This window comes from Plecotus auritus (genome assembly GCF_963455305.1).
Source record: "Plecotus auritus genome assembly, chromosome: 1".
NCBI lineage: Eukaryota > Metazoa > Chordata > Mammalia > Chiroptera > Vespertilionidae > Plecotus > Plecotus auritus.
This window is the reverse complement of record NC_137770.1, coordinates 208,860,421-208,876,491: the sequence shown is the minus strand read 5'-3', so window position 1 is coordinate 208,876,491 and position 16,071 is coordinate 208,860,421. Positions and strand designations below refer to the sequence as shown.

Here is a 16,071-nt window from a genome sequence, read left to right as displayed (position 1 = left end):
ATAACCTAAAGATGTTTTTACATTTTTTATAGTGGGGAATTATCTAGTTTTACTGTTTATGTGCCATCACTGTGAAATAAATTATGAGAAAATGTAAATAAAGTGCTAGTTAAATAATATCCTGATAGCATATGTATAATAATCTGCCAGCTTGGGTTTTTCTGATGGATTTTCCATTACAGTTGGCCTGTGTTTCCTTACTTTACTTCTAACTAGAGCCAAGTGGTAAACAATTACAAAATATATCTTTTTGTACAGGTAGGGAATTTTGGTTACTTTAGAACCTGTGTGCTCCTGAATTGTCCCTGTGAATTACCATTCTGCTGAGAAAGGATTGATTTATGTACTGAAGCATCTATGTAATTTTTAAACTACATGACTCAAAGATATTTTTTTACCAAAGGTAGGGGAACTTTTTTGTGGGGGTCAAAACAGTGGTGTCTTTAAAGAAATAGGAGCAATTAAGCAATATTTGATTTCTTGAATATGAAAAAATAGAATTTTATTTAAAAAGTGTCTTACAGGCATTTATCTTAAATAGTCTTTGTCATAAGTACTTTAGACAGCCATTTTTACACTTCTCTTTTTCAAGTTTTCTTTTCTTATACATTTCAGTTGTATGATCTCTATTTAGAATGGGTTGCTGTTTGGCCTAAATTCATTTAAATATAACTTGGAGATAATTATATAACATATCCTATTACCCAATGGGAAATTAAAAAAAAAAAAAGTTACCCTATAGAATACTATCTTGCTCAAATCCGTGAGATGATTTCATTGAAGTTTCTGGTTTTTGAAAAGATTGGATACCCAGAGAATGCAGGGTAAGTTGGGTGAGGTGTGTGGGCTTATTTTCTGTGGGTAGCTCTTTATACACTTCCACATTTTCAATGACGCTATTTTTTTTCCAAGTATTATTCTTCCCATTTACCCAGAGTTTCTTTTTCTTTTTTTCCAATTGTCCTGATTAGTATATTTGATGGGCTTAATTACCTGTCTACCTCAGAAAATAAAGCAAAAAATTATATAGACTTATTTGTATGGATGTTTTTAGGAGTCTTTTAGTGTATCTTTTTAAATAACAAGTGCTGGATACATTTTTACCATTATAAAATATACCAAATATACAGAGGGTACACAGAAAAATCAATTGACTAAATGATTGCTTCTACTTCTGTATTCTTAGATATTCTCTTGTATTAGGGTACTAAAATAAAATAAAAAAATTGAATTGCAATATTTATTGAATAAAAATACAAATGAATTGTATAATAAACATTTATATGCTGTCATATGTGGTTATATAAAATATTAAATTTGACTGAATAAATTAGTATATTAATTAGTAAGTATTGCATGTTCTGTTATAGAATTATTTAGTTATGGGAATCTAAATAGGACTTGGCTTATATATTTATTCTCTGAATACATTCTTTATTATTCTGCAATTAAATACATTAGCCAAACCAGTTTAGTGATTCCTTTTTCATTCCAAGTACTTCTTGGAAATTTCTCCTTCTCCCCTCCTTCCCTCCCTTCCTCCCTACCCCCTCCCTCTCTTTCTTTTCTTTCTCTCCCTTCCTTCCTTCCTTCCTTCCTTCCTTCCTTTCTTTCTTTCTTTCTTTCTTTCTTTCTTTCTTTCTTTCTTTCTTTCTTTCTTTCTTTCTTTCTTTCTTTCTTTCAAATGTTTTCTTTCCTCACAGCCTTTTGCTTATTTATCCTCACACTTAATTAGCACTTTGATAGGACTAACAGAAACAGGATGAATGAAAGAAAATGATATTTTCTTTCTGATTTCCTTTACTCTGTTTGCCATTTTGCCTATCTATTAAAACTCTAGAAGTCAAGGAGACATTTTTGATGTAAAAATAGGCTTCTTTCATCTGAAAGCTGGAATTCCAATAGCTCCATCTTGTATTTATTTTATATTAATACTAGAGGCCTGGTGCACAGATTTGTGCACTGGTGGGGTTCCTCGGCCTGGCCTGCACCCTCTCACAATCTGGGATCCCTTGGGGGATGTTGGACTGCCAGTTTTGGCCCAATCCTCACAGGCCAGGCCAAGGGACCCCACCAGTGCATGAATCCATGCACCGGGCCTCTAGTATGCATATAAAATCTTTGGTTAATGTCTTCCCACCCTCCACCCTACCCCCTTCCCTCTGAGATTCATCAGTCTGTTTCATGTTTCCATGCCTGTGTGTTGAGTGTCTGCCCCATGGTTGTCTGTGGGCATCATAGCTACCAGTCGAACGGTTGCTTAGGCTTTTATATATAGAGATAGCAAATTCAAGTAATGCATGTAAAATGAGAATGTTTTCAGTGTGTTAGCACCAGTTAAAAACCCCTGAGAGAATAGCGGTAATGATGATGATTATTTTAAAAAATTATACGCACTTTATTCTAAAGATTAAATTGACTTTAGTTTTTTCTTCTCTGTGAAGAAGATACTTTGGATTCTAAGTAGCTTTCTTTAAAGTTAATTTTTGCAAAATGACGATTTTCATAATTTCGTAGCAACTATAAATGTTCATTTTCAAAGCATTAGTATAAAAATATATTGATTCACTGATATTTTTAATTTGTTGTTGAGGTTATTCTAAACCTTATTGTTCTAGCTATTGATTGTAAAACCATATATATGTATGTAAATAAACTCCCAGTCATGCTAAAGTTACAGCAGAAATATTGCATCATATGCTATAATCTTAGAAACTCTCCCTTGGCAGTAATAGTCTCTGACTCCCTTTGGGTGTTTTAGGCATTGATGCACCATAATGGGCCATTAAGGAAGATGTTTAATTTGAGACCTATCCAGGTGCACCCTACTGAGGTGAGATAATTTCAAAACATGTGTGTTTTCTTTCCTGCATGGTTTCTACTGATACACTAACAGCAAGGAATGAAATACAGCAACGCTGTATTGCAATACTTTTATCACAAAAGACAATACATTTCTATTATAATATGAAGAACAAAATATTTAAAGTATATAGATATCCTTTTTATATAAGGAGATTCTAAGAGAATTATTTTTAGACTTTACTATACATTTAAAAAAAATTTCCACTATTTTATAATAATCTCTTATTAATACTTGTTTAAACTGTGTTTGACAAAGAAATCTATTGGCATTGTTAAGAAATGTGAATGTCAGGGGTTTAAAGCCAAAATGAAAGAGATGAATGGGACTGACCAGTCTTGATAACCAACCATGGTGAAACCCTGGGATAGTCATCTAGCTCATAATGAGATTCAGCTTCCCCTGCATTCCTCTTGATTTGGAAAGTCTTCAAAGAAGTTATAAGTAGATGAGTATTTTCTCCTTATCTGCCCAAACGAATTGAAATAGAATGAGTTTGACATTATTACCTCAATTCTTATAGTTTCTCCGTTCTAGGCTTTATTTTTAAGTCAGTTATTTAGTATTGGTCATTGTTTTCAGAAGAATCAGGTGAAGAAATGAGGTGATTCTGAGTTCAGTGTCCTAAAACCATATTGTTGCTTGATAAGATTCTGGTTATCTAATTTAACATTTAAGGATAATTGCCCCAGCTATGGAAATAACTTTTTCACCAATCTCAACTGCAGTGCTATTTGGAATGATAATTAGAAATTGTAGAATTTTACAGGAGAATATATGATTATGTTGGTTTTAAATCAAACCCTGGAACTTCACTTATAACACAAACTTATAGTAGTTATAATATATTGTCATGGTTGTCAATCATGAAGTACTAAGTTAATTTCAGTTATAAAAAAGGTTAGAAAAAATAAATAAATAGACAGTACTAGTCTATCCCAATCACAAAGCCTCTGGAGGTAATAAAAATCAAACAAGTATTAAAGAAAGTTTTAAGGCTAGCTTGATTGCTCATTTGTCAGTTTGATGCTTCAAGTTAAAATAAGTATGATAAAGTCACAAATAATTCTACTTCAAAGATATATTTGCTTCTTCTTAATAACATTCAAAACAATTTTAATTTCTTTTTGGAAAAAACTTTTTGTAGCAAAATTAAATAGTCACACTGATTGGAATTAGGTAGATTTTGAAGTCTTTTAAAAATTTCATATGTCAGGTTTTGTTTTTGTTTTTAATTTCTTGGTTGTTTCCAACTTTTTATATAATTTAAGAAGCACTTTCTTGGCTCCTGAGAACATCCAAGTTCATCAGTCCTGGTAACTGTTCTAATAAAGTTTCTGGTCTTGCCCCTCACTCAGCCAAAACAGGCATGAATAAAAGGGTTATTGGTATATATTTGGGTGTACAAAACACATATCTGAATCTAGGTAGGGATTATTAAGAAGGGAAAGAAGATAATGAAGGCCTGCTTTTTATGGCATGATTCTCTCAATCTGAAGTTTGTTTGAATATTTTAGAGTATACCTATACCCTATCAGGGGTCCTCAAACTTTTTAAACAGGGGGCCAGTTCACTGTCCCTCAGACCGTTGGAGGGCAAACTATAGTTTAAAAAAAAACTATGAACAAATTCCTATGCGCACTGCGGGCCCGGGACGAGTCGGTTGCTAAGCAGGACAGGCAGCGGCACCCGGCGGGCCGGATAAATGTCCTCGGCGGGCCGCATGTAGTTTGAGGACCCCTGCGGCCTAGATCTTCATCTCCATTTATTTTTTAAATTTTTTTTTCTTTATTGATTAAGGTATTTCATGTGTCCTTATCCCCCATCTCCATTTAACCTACTAATTACACCTAGCTAAAAACTCCTTACATTTACATACAGTCTGGTCCTCATGCAGACTGTTGTTACAAAAGCACCATGCTCTGGATATCTAATCAACAACAGGATATTTCTCACAGTTCTGGGGACTGAAAGTCCAAGATCTGATTGCCCGTGTGGCTGGGTTCTGGTGAGAGCCCACTTCCTGGGTTGCAGACAGATGTCTTCTAGATTTATCTTCACATGTGGGAAGGGGCTAGAAAACTCTCTTTTTTTAAGGCCACTAATCCCATTCATGAGGGCTCAGTTCTCATAATCTAATCACATCCCAAAGGCACCACCTGCAAATACCATCACATTGAGGGTTAATATTCAACACGTGAATTCTGGGAGGCCACACGTTTGAATGTATGGTAGGTGTGCTGTGGAAGTGATGAGAAGCAGTACAACCAAATCAATGAAAGCCCCAACCAGGGCTCTACAGTGTTGAGGTGCAGGTCTGGGCTCCTTGATTTGTAGCTATGTGACCTCACTAAGCTTTTTAAACCTCTTGGCCCCTTAGTTTCTTTATTTGTCAGTTATAAATGATAACAGCCCCCTTATTTGGAGTTGTTATATGTTTAGCAATAATGTTTATATATACAATCAATTCAATGAGTTAATATGTGAGAACTTCTTATAACACTGCCTAATATAGTAAAAGCTAAATAAATGTTAACTATTGTTATAAGGAGGACTATTATTTGCCTGGTGCTCTGTAGATTTTGAATAGATTAATATATTCCTCTTATAAATGAAATTATTTACTTTGAAGTAGAAATTTGTTATATTCAGAATTTCTTAACTGTAGCTTGCTTGCCCTTACTAATTTCTACTTCCCTAAGAACATTGAAATCAGTCCTTAATTGCCCTAACTGGTTTGGCTCAGTGGAAAGAGTGTCGGCCTGCGGACTGAAAGGTCCCAGGTTCGATTCCGGTCAAGGGCATGTACCTTGGTTGCGGGCATATCCCCAGTGAGGGGTGTGCAGGAGGCAGCTGATCGATGTTTCTCTCTCATCAATGTTTCTAGCTCTCTATCTTTCTCCTTTCCTCTCTGTAAAAAAATCAATAAAATATATTAAAAAAAAGAAATCAGTCCTTAATTATTGTCAGAAATTACATATTGTAAAGTAATTGTTCATTTTTAATATAGTTTTATATAATAACTTTGTGCATTCAGACTTATTTCTCACAGTTAATAATGATGATAAAAGTTGACATTTTATGAGTATTTTTATTTTTGAAGACCAAAGTAAAGGATCACATCTATTTTACACATCATATACAGTGCATGAGATCCATATTTTAGTTTTAATTATCTCATTTTAAGCAATCGAATTGTTTTTCACACTAGTTGCATTGTTGTAATTATTTATACTTAGCTTAACTTCAAACTCAGAGGTTTTATTTCATATTGAAAATATCAGTGGCAGCAAATAGTACCTTATTCAAAACCCATGGAAAACAAACTCCAACCAATGCTTTGTGGGATCTCTTGAAAGAGGTTAACTCAAGGACACTTCATTATAAGAAAATGATCCTGTGTGAAACATCAATCTATTTTATGATTAAATGATATGACGCCCTAAAGCCAAAAATAGCAATGTTCATTAAATCCAAATTTGTTCCTAAACATTAATAGACACTTATTAGAAAACAATGAGATTAGACTTTTACTCTAAATAATTTTCTTATTAAAATTACCTTCCTAGATTACTTGTTTTCTAACATAGCATCAAATTATGTTTAAAGTATAAGGGAATATGTGTTTTATTAAGCAATAAGAAATATTGTTTGTTAGTGTTTCTGAGAGTAATACTTTAAAAAAAATTAATTGGATACAGATAGGTTATTGTTCTCATCTCTCAGAAAGTTTTGTAGGAGATAGTAGGGAAAGAGTGAAGGAAAAATGTAGCTTGAGTGAAAGTTCTAGTATACATATAGTTTTCTTCCTGAACTACTCTCCCTAGTTCCAATTTGATTTAAAATTTTTCTGTACCTTTTGTACCCATCCTCTGTTTTTTCCATCTATTTTTGTCCTGATATTCCTTCCACCTCGACAAAACCTATAACTTATATTTCTACAACTTGAAAAATTGTTGTCTTGGCTTTCTTCAAATAATCTATATTTTAAACCACCATCTGAAATTATAGGTGACTGTGAACTCTGGCAAATACTGTTACTAACACCATCAGCCTAAGGTATTTTTCTTTCCTCTCCATTTTCTCCTGTAGACCACAATTTAGTCCTCTAAAAGCATGGTGTTTATGATGTACCTTCTGATTCTGTCCCCTTTTTCACCCAGCTGCTCACTAATGCTTCTCAAACGTTCTTCTGTCTCATTCACTAACAATTGTAATACATACACTATTTATTTCTCTACTGTTGAATATAAAACCCTTCATTAGCCCAGCCCATGTGGCTAAGTGGTTGAGTGTTGACCCAGGAACCAAGAGGTCACTGGTTTGATTCCTGGGCCAGGCACATGCCTGGGTTGAAGGCTTGATCCCTGGAGTGGGATGGGTGAAGCAGCCAATCAGTGATGTTCCTCTCTCAATGATGTTTCTGTCTCTCTATCCCTCTTCCTTTCTCTCTCTCTCTCAAAATCAATAAAAACATATTTCAAAAAATCACCCTTCGTTAAATGAGAACAAAGATTTTTCTCACTTATTTAATGCCTAATTTTGCTTTATATGTAATACACACACACACACACACACACACATATGTATATCTTATAACCACCTTATGGAATAAGTATTAATTTCAGATGTGAAAATTATAGCATAGAAAATTTACTTAATGTACCTGTGGTCACGGAATACAGCTTGAATAGGGAGAAATTAAACACCTTTTTTCACTCAAAAGTTCATGTCATGCCTTCTATTCATGATGCTCCTGATAGATGTGACTTATCTGATGTTTAATACTTAATGACAAAAGTTTAGAATTTTTAAAAATCTGTGAAGTAATAAAGGACTTTACAAAACATGGCCACATCCAGTTCTAGGACAGGGCAAATGCGTACTTAGTGTATATGAAATATCTTCCAGGTTGTATTTGACTTGAGTATATTATAAAATATGTATCTATACAGATAAGTAGTCCAATTATAGTCTGTTTGGTAGTAATAAACTGCCAAATGGATAACAATACCATTGTATCTATAAGTGTTAATAATTCTCTGGAATCAATATTTGATCTCAAATAGCATAATAGCTGTTAAACAGTGTTATACAAGTTTGGAACCCTGACAAAACTATCATATTATGAAAATGCAAAGCCTGTATTATTTTTTTGTGTGTGTGGTGTCACATTAGGTACTAGCTAAATATCCTTAGTTTATTAATTAAATGGTTCACTTAATACCTCTATTTAATATAATACTTCTATTAACCCAGTCTCTTTATTTCAAGCCAAAGATAATTTACACAAATTAAATTAAGAAAAAACTGTTCAAGTGTTTAGGAGAAATTTAGAGGGTTATAAAAATCTTAAAAGACATTACTTGTATTGATTTTTCCATATTTATGCATTTTTGTCTTTAAATATTATAAAATATTATTTAAATATTTCAAATTGCAAGGATTGAAACTAATCCACTTGAATTCAGATTTCTTTGTATATAGCCCTCAAAATCCTTTCTATTCTGCCCAATGGATCATCTGCTGTTCCTTACTTACTCAGTAGAGCTGACAAAACTATTGCATTTCTGTAATAGGACCTGTTTTTTATCAGTTCTTCACCTTTCTTCATAAAAATCCTTAACTCAAAATGTTCCTCCTTCAAGTACAGGTTAGCAGAATCATGTTCACTTTTCAAATTCTAGCACAATTATCATTCTTTTTTTGAAGGTCTTCCAGATCTTCCAAGCTGTGTCATTTCATCTATTTCTTTATCATATTTGGATTTATATTATTTGTATTTCCTACATTATCTCTTCTCCTCCTCTTCCATTTCCTTCTATTCCATTATGCCATAAGTATCTCATATACCCTCTAAGACCAGTTTATTTTGTGTGTATTAAGTACTGATCTCTTGGGACACTGTACCACAGAAACACATGTGGGTTTTGAATTCAGTATTTCTTGAAAATATTAAACATGATGATTGAGAATTTACCCTCTATAGTGAATCTTTAAAGGTATCTATCTTCCACTTTTTAAAAAAAAGGATTCATTGCTAAAACATTCAGCTACTTACTGCTAGTAGACTCAATAGGTAATATAATGTGCTTTAAATCCATAAATATTGAAAGGAAAGGACCTTAAATGTTATCGTAATAAGAAACTTTAATAAGCTTATTTAAATAACAAGCTTTATTTTTTAGAGTCAAAATGTTAAGGAAAATGTGTTTATTTTTTAAATGGCATGATCAGTAGTAGGACCCAAAGTAATAGTTTACTTTTAATTTCATAGTATACTTACATAGTATATTCAAATGTCCTCACATGTAAAATAATTAATTCAAATTATTTCAGAAAACAATAAGAAAACATTAAAGAAAAGGTATTTTTCTGGGTTTCAGACATAGTCAGTTATAGCTAACATTTAAAAAATTTATATATTTTACTCCGTCTAAACTTGTCTAAAGCTCATTTTGCTTTTCTACCTGGTGATCATCACACCAAATATTTTGAAATAGTATAGCATGGGGATGGGAGAAAGTTGTATTATAGTTATCTAATTTTTCTTCTTTTTCCTAAGAGATAATGTATTATAGATCTCCCACTCAGATCAGAAGGAGTATTCCATATAGAACTGCTTTGGAAAGACATTCTTGTGACAAAATATGTCATCCTTCATTTCCCAGGGCCTAGACAATGAAGCATTGCAGTACATGTGCTTATTACTGTGCACATGTAAATCATGGAAATATAGCAATCTTCAATTTGAATAATGAACATTAAAATCCCCTGATTTAAGCATCCATGCATAATTACTATACATAAAATATATTTCCATTCTTGTTAAATATTTCTCAGAAATACTTGGCTCTTTTTGGTTACTCCGGATGAGTCTTATTTATAAATGTAGTGAGCTATGTTCACATAAATCATAATTACCTAGATTCTCTGTCATGATAACAGATATTTGCTTTACTTGTTAAGGTAGTGATGAATGATAAAGTGTAATAACTACATAAATCTATTTACAACTTATATCGTACTTCATGAGTTACTATGTGTCAATTTTATATCACTAAAAAGGTAATGTGTGGGAAAGATTGTGATAAATACCTGATTTGTTAATGAATGTAATTTAAAATTGTTCTAATTTCAAGATACACAAAAATCACTGGTAGAATACAGATAACAACATGTAATATTTATAAACACTTCTAATCTAAGTCTTTAGTGTGTTTCTTGTTTGTTTAATTGTTTGTTTTTTGGGAAAAAAATTAATTAGTGAATTTGATTCAAATCACACAGCTTCATAATTATCTTTAATATCAATGATGTAAAATAGGATAGTTTAATTAACCTTACTTTTTAATTTTGAATATTGTGAAGAATAGTGAAGTTAGGTAGTTTGGTTTGAGGATATAAACTCCAAGGTCCCAATCAAGGACTATACTAGAAATCTTATCTTTCTAAGCTTTGCTCAGGATAACCGCTAAAATCAATTGCCATATTCTGATGACTTTTGATAAGATTTAGAAATGCCATCTTTTGAGAATAATTTTGTAAACATTAACCTGTTTTTTAATGGAAATTATTAGCATAAGTAATGTAGTATATTTTAAACAAAAGTGACATACTAAAAACCCTTTCTAAAATCTCACATTTAATATGAATTGTTCATCCAGGGAATTCTCAGGGAGAGTGTCTATATGTTTTAGTTCCCAAGTAAGCGAGGGGGTGAGTGGGACCTCAGGTCTAGCCCTCATTTTAAAGCAATAAAGGAAACAAAGGTAGTTGGTGAAAGACAGACATGTACTGATAGACATGTACATTCATGTGACAATCTCTACACCAGGCAATAAAGTATGTTATCTCTAATCCTCATAATCAGCCTACAAGCTGCATATTGTTTCCTGTCTTATTGTTGAAGAAACTGAGATTTAGAGAGGTATGCCTGCCCGGCACCACGGGTCAGCGTGATTTAAAATCCCTTGCTGTTATACACAAAAGAAAATATGGCAGTTTTTTACTTTGTGTTTCTAGAACACCTCAACATAACACATAGCACATTTTGCACAGCAGTGTAATTTATTGGTGAATATACCTTTTGCTTTCATATTTCACTGAAAGCTGTTTTAAAATGGTGAACACATTTTAGAACCATAGCCACACTCTCCCCATTTTGTCCCGTAGTGTTAGCACAGAGCTTTGTACATAGAGAAGGCTAACACATATTTCCTAGAGATGGAAATTCTTTTTTTTATTTTTGAAATTGACTTGTTAAATGCTTTATATCTTTAGTAAGTCTTTTTTTATGAGTATGAAACCGGACAACCAATGTTGCCTACCACTACTTGAGCCAATTAAACAGAGACAGAGTTGAATCATATATGAGCATTTATTCCAATAATGCTGGCAGTATGGGAGAGCAGCAGGTCATCCCTGAAATTCTGCTCTTGCTCCTCCTCCAAGCCAGCTGCCTAGGAGAGTGGAAGGACAAAGATTACATGGGATAGTAGGAATTACAGGCATGGAGAAATAGGCTAGGTATAAAGGTAACAGGTTACAGGCCATGTGTGCTGGGGTCCCAAAGGGCCACTGCCTCTGGAAACAGAATGTTTTAGCGACAAGGTTGTTCATCTTTCCATGATGATATGCAGTTCTTGAAACAGGAGAATGGACTGCATTCTGAGGTTAGCTCCCAGAGCATACAACTCTAGCCAGGTTAGAATGTGCTTTCTCTAATCAGAACATAACAACCACAGTTAACAGAGCATGATTAATATCTCATAGAGCATGATGATTATTTCTTATGAAGATAGCTAGTCCCCATTATTCTATTTCTGCCCCTAACAAGTAATTATCTTGTCATATGTAACTAAATGGATCTCTAATGCCTTTTCTTGGTTGTTTTTCTCTGTGTGTTTTTGAAGAGCTATATTTTAGAAGTGAGTTGAATGAAAATCCCTTTCATATGAATACTGATTAGTTTGATAAAGTAAATGACAACACATAAATTGGGGAAAAAATCATTCCAGAAAATTTTCTTATTTTTGTTTTTGATGTTAGTATTCAATCTTTCTGTAGATTATGGGCAATCTTGTCTTTCACTTACCTATTAAAATTCCTATAGTTGAATTGATGGAATTTCATTATATATGCTCCCAAATTAGCACATTATTTTGTGGTGGTGCATGAGAGGTAGGCAGGAGGTGAGGCTGGAGTGTGAGAATGTGTCACCCTTCTCAAATAATAGCTTCTGCTCCTCCAAATTCCTTTTTCCACCTCTGTTTACACAGTAATCATGAAAACAAATTTCTATGCCTAAATCAAATGTAAAATATCATACTACAAGTGCCTTTATGCCTTGCTGCAATATCTTAAAATAACCATTATTATAAATAATAGATCTATAATTTTTATTCTTTTCATAAAATAACTGTCTCCCATGGCTTTATCAATGTGAAAATATATAGCTTATAAAATATACTATTTTGGTTTTCACTAAAGCCAGACTTCACAATAGCAATAATCATATTTCACTATGGAAATAATTTTTCCTAAACCTCCAAAGGGTACAATGTGTAATTAGGTTTTCTAAACCTGTCTTTCTTTTTTTTCCTCTCTCTCTCTTCCTTTTTGTCCTCTACTCCTATGCTGGTCAAGGTTCTCCACTTTTCAGAATCAAGTAACATATTTAAGCAAGGCCTAAGTCTACTTTGGAAACTTGCCACATTGTCTCCTTTTTTTGTACAACTAATAAACCTATTACTGTGATACAATTTCTAGTTTATTTCTACTATAGAGAGAGGAAAGAGCACTGATGTTGAAGTCAGATATTTGGTTTGAAATTCTTGCTAACAGGTCTGATTTTATTCCTCCGTAAGCATAAGAGTATTATCTGCTTTAAAGATTTCTATGGAGCCATTTCTATGGGTTGATGCTCAGTTGGTTGAGCATCATCCATACATTGAAAAGTAGTGGGTTTAATTTCCAGCCAGGGCACATATCCAGGATGAGGTTTCGATCCCTGCTCTGGGCATGTATGGGAAGCAACTGATCAATATTTCTCTCTCACATCTATCTCTATCTCTCTCTCTCTCTCTCTCTCTCTCTCTCTCTCTCTCTCTTAGCCTTTTCTCTAAAATAAATAAAAAACATATTATTGGATGAAGATTAAAAATAAATATATAATAAAGATTTCTATGGAGACCTAAATCAGAAAATTGTTTAATTTCTAGAACATTGGTTGGCATAAGAAGCTAAGGAAATCCTAATTTTCTTCTTCATGTGACTAAAGAAATGTTAATTTTCTCTTCTTTATGTAACTTCATTTCCTGTGTTATGTTTTTTTATACTATAGTGTGAGTTGTGAGAAAATGTCTTCTACTTTATTTGCATTTTGAAGAAATTTAGTATATATTTTTGAAATAATAGACAATTTACAGAATGGCTAACCATATTTTTTTTCCAGTAGCTAAATAGTTCTGTATGTATTTCTCTTATTTATGTATTTTTTTTTGGTATGGGTCTGTGTGGATATACACATTCACTGTTATCAATTTTTGACACTTATAAACCCAGTCGTCATAGAAAAAACACACACACAATAACTGAATGTTGAGGTTGGGGTGTATGGTTTGCTTGTTGATCTGTCAATCAATTTATGTATTATTTTTAAAATATCCATTAATTATCTCATGCATATTAAATAATATAATTTCATTTTTATTTTATTTATTTATTTAATTTATTTTTGACATTATTACACATGTCCCCATATCCCCCACTTTGCACCCCCTCCACCCAGCCCCTGTCCTAACCCAGGCCTTCACCACACTATTATCTGTGTCCATGGGCTATGCATATATGTTCTTTGGCTAATCTCTCCCTGTTCCTACTCTGCTCCCCGCCCCCTCAGGTCTATCAGTCTTTTCCATCCATTCATGCCTCTGGACTCTTTTCAAAAATTAATTTTGAGCCCTAACATGTTTGTCTCAATGGATAGAGCATAGGCCTGCAAAATGAAAAATTCCTGGGTACATGTCCAGGTTGTTGGCTCTATCCCCAGTAGGCAGCCAATCAATTATTCTCTCTCATGGATGTTTCTATCTCTCTCTTCCCTCTCCCTTCCTCTTGAAATATAAAAATGATTTTGAAAAAAATAAATCAGCAATTTCTTTTAAAATTTATTTTAAGAAAAGAATTATACACTTATGACAACTTCTGAATGTTTTTTGGAACTCAAAGTATGAATAAATTAAAATGAAATGAAATGAAAATGTTGCACATCATTCCTTTCCACAGTTTCTGTTTTATCTGAACCACATTTTCCTCCTGTCAATGCTTTTCCTATTTGTAAGAAGAAAATACTATGAGATTGTCTATTATAAGCTTCATTTTGTTTTATAGTCTTTGTGAGATTAAGCATAAAATGTGTATATGTTGTGTCCAAATGTAGTATTCTTGGCACCCATCTATACACTAGTGACTCAGGAAATATTCTTTAGCTAAATGATCTTACTTCTTACACAGCCATGTTAAAAGGATAAAATTGAAACTAATGAAAGACATAAAACTCTTATTACATGCCAGACACTCTTCTGGACAATACATATTTTAATGTATTTCATATACTAAAAGTTACAAGTTATAGTTCATTTAATGTTCTTACAACCATAGGGATGAAGTAGTAACACTTTCCCCTATTAATGATAGGAAAACAAGGCCCTAAGGCAGGGGTGGGCAAACTTTTTGACTCGAGGGCCACAATGGGTTCTTAAACTGGACCGGAGGGCCGGAACAAAAGCATGGATAGAGTGTTTGTGTGAACTAATAAAAGTAAAGGAGCGGAGGGGAGAGCAAGAGAACCCTCCGTTCTTTTGGCTCCGCAGGCCGGATAGAACAGCCGAACGGGCCGGATCCGGCCCGTGGGCTGTAGTTTGCCCCAAGGTTATAGTTATCATGCTGTAAATAATAGTGCCAAAAACTCAGATAAACCCATGTAATTTTGCCTTATAACCAAGGCAAGTACTTCAGAATATTTTGGAATTTATTTTGGCAAAATGAGGATTATAATACAATCATTAGTAAACTATCTCTATTTTGAATGTCCATTCCCAGGAAAAAATCTCAAATATGAAATTATATTACACTAGAGGCCCGGTGCATGAAATTCATTCAGGGGGATGTGTGTCCCTCAGCACTGCCTGCACGCTCTCCAATCTGGGACCCCTCGAGGGATGTCCGACTGCCTGTTTAGGCCCGATCCCAGTAGGCAATCAGTCCAGCAGGGGAGGGCACTTGGGAGGGACAAGGTCTGCAGAGGAGGGAAGTTGGGGGCAACTGGGCCTACAGGGAAGGGCAGTTGGGGGAGACCCAGGCCTGCAGGGCAGAGTAGTTGGGGGGGACCAGGCCTGCAGGGGAGGGCAGTTAGGGGTGACCAGGCCTGCAGGGGAAGGCAGTTAGGGGCAATCAGGGATGTCCGACTGCCCGTTTAGGCCCGATCCTACTGGGATCGGGCCTAAACGGGCAGTCGGACATCCCTCTCACAATCCAGGACTGCTGGCTCCCAACTGCTCGCCTGCGTGCCTTCCTGATTGCCCCTAACTGCTTCTGCCTGCCAGCCTGATCACTCCCTAACTCAGGGGTGGGCAAACTTTTTGACTCGAGGGCCACAATGGGTTCTTAAACTGGACCAGAGGGCCGGAACAAAAGCATGGATGGAGTGTTTGTGTGAACTAATATAAATTCAAAGTAAAGGAGTGGAGGGGAGAGCAAGAGAACCAGATAGAACAGCCGGATCTGGCCCGCGGGCCGTAGTTTGCCCACGGCTGCCCTAACCACTCCTCTGCCAGCCTGATTGATGCCTAACTGCTCCCCTGCCAGCCTGATTGCCCCTAACTGCCTTCCCCTGCAGGCCTGGTCACCCCTAACTGCCCTCCCCTGCAGGCCTGGTCCCCCCCAACTACTCTGCCCTGCAGGCCTGGGTCTCCCCCAACTGCCCTTCCCTGTAGGCCCAGTTGCCCCCAACTTCCCTCCTCTGCAGACCTTGTCCCTCCCAAGTGCCCTCCCCTGCTGGACTGATTGCCCACAACTGCCCTCCCCTGCAGGCCTGATCCGTCCCAACTGCCCACCCCTGCTGGCTATCTTGTGGCGACCATCTTGTGTCCACATGGGAGCAGCCATCTTGTGTGTTGGAGTGACAGTCAATCTGCATATTACTC

The 16,071-nt window shown here is 35.0% G+C and overlaps 1 protein-coding gene across 39 annotated transcripts in view; it reads left to right on the top strand.

Moving 5' to 3' along the window:
- The window catches only part of ADGRL3 (adhesion G protein-coupled receptor L3), a 798,149-nt gene that overhangs the window by 272,245 nt on the left and 509,833 nt on the right, over positions 1-16,071 (top strand). The gene's annotated exons all lie outside the window — the stretch shown is intronic.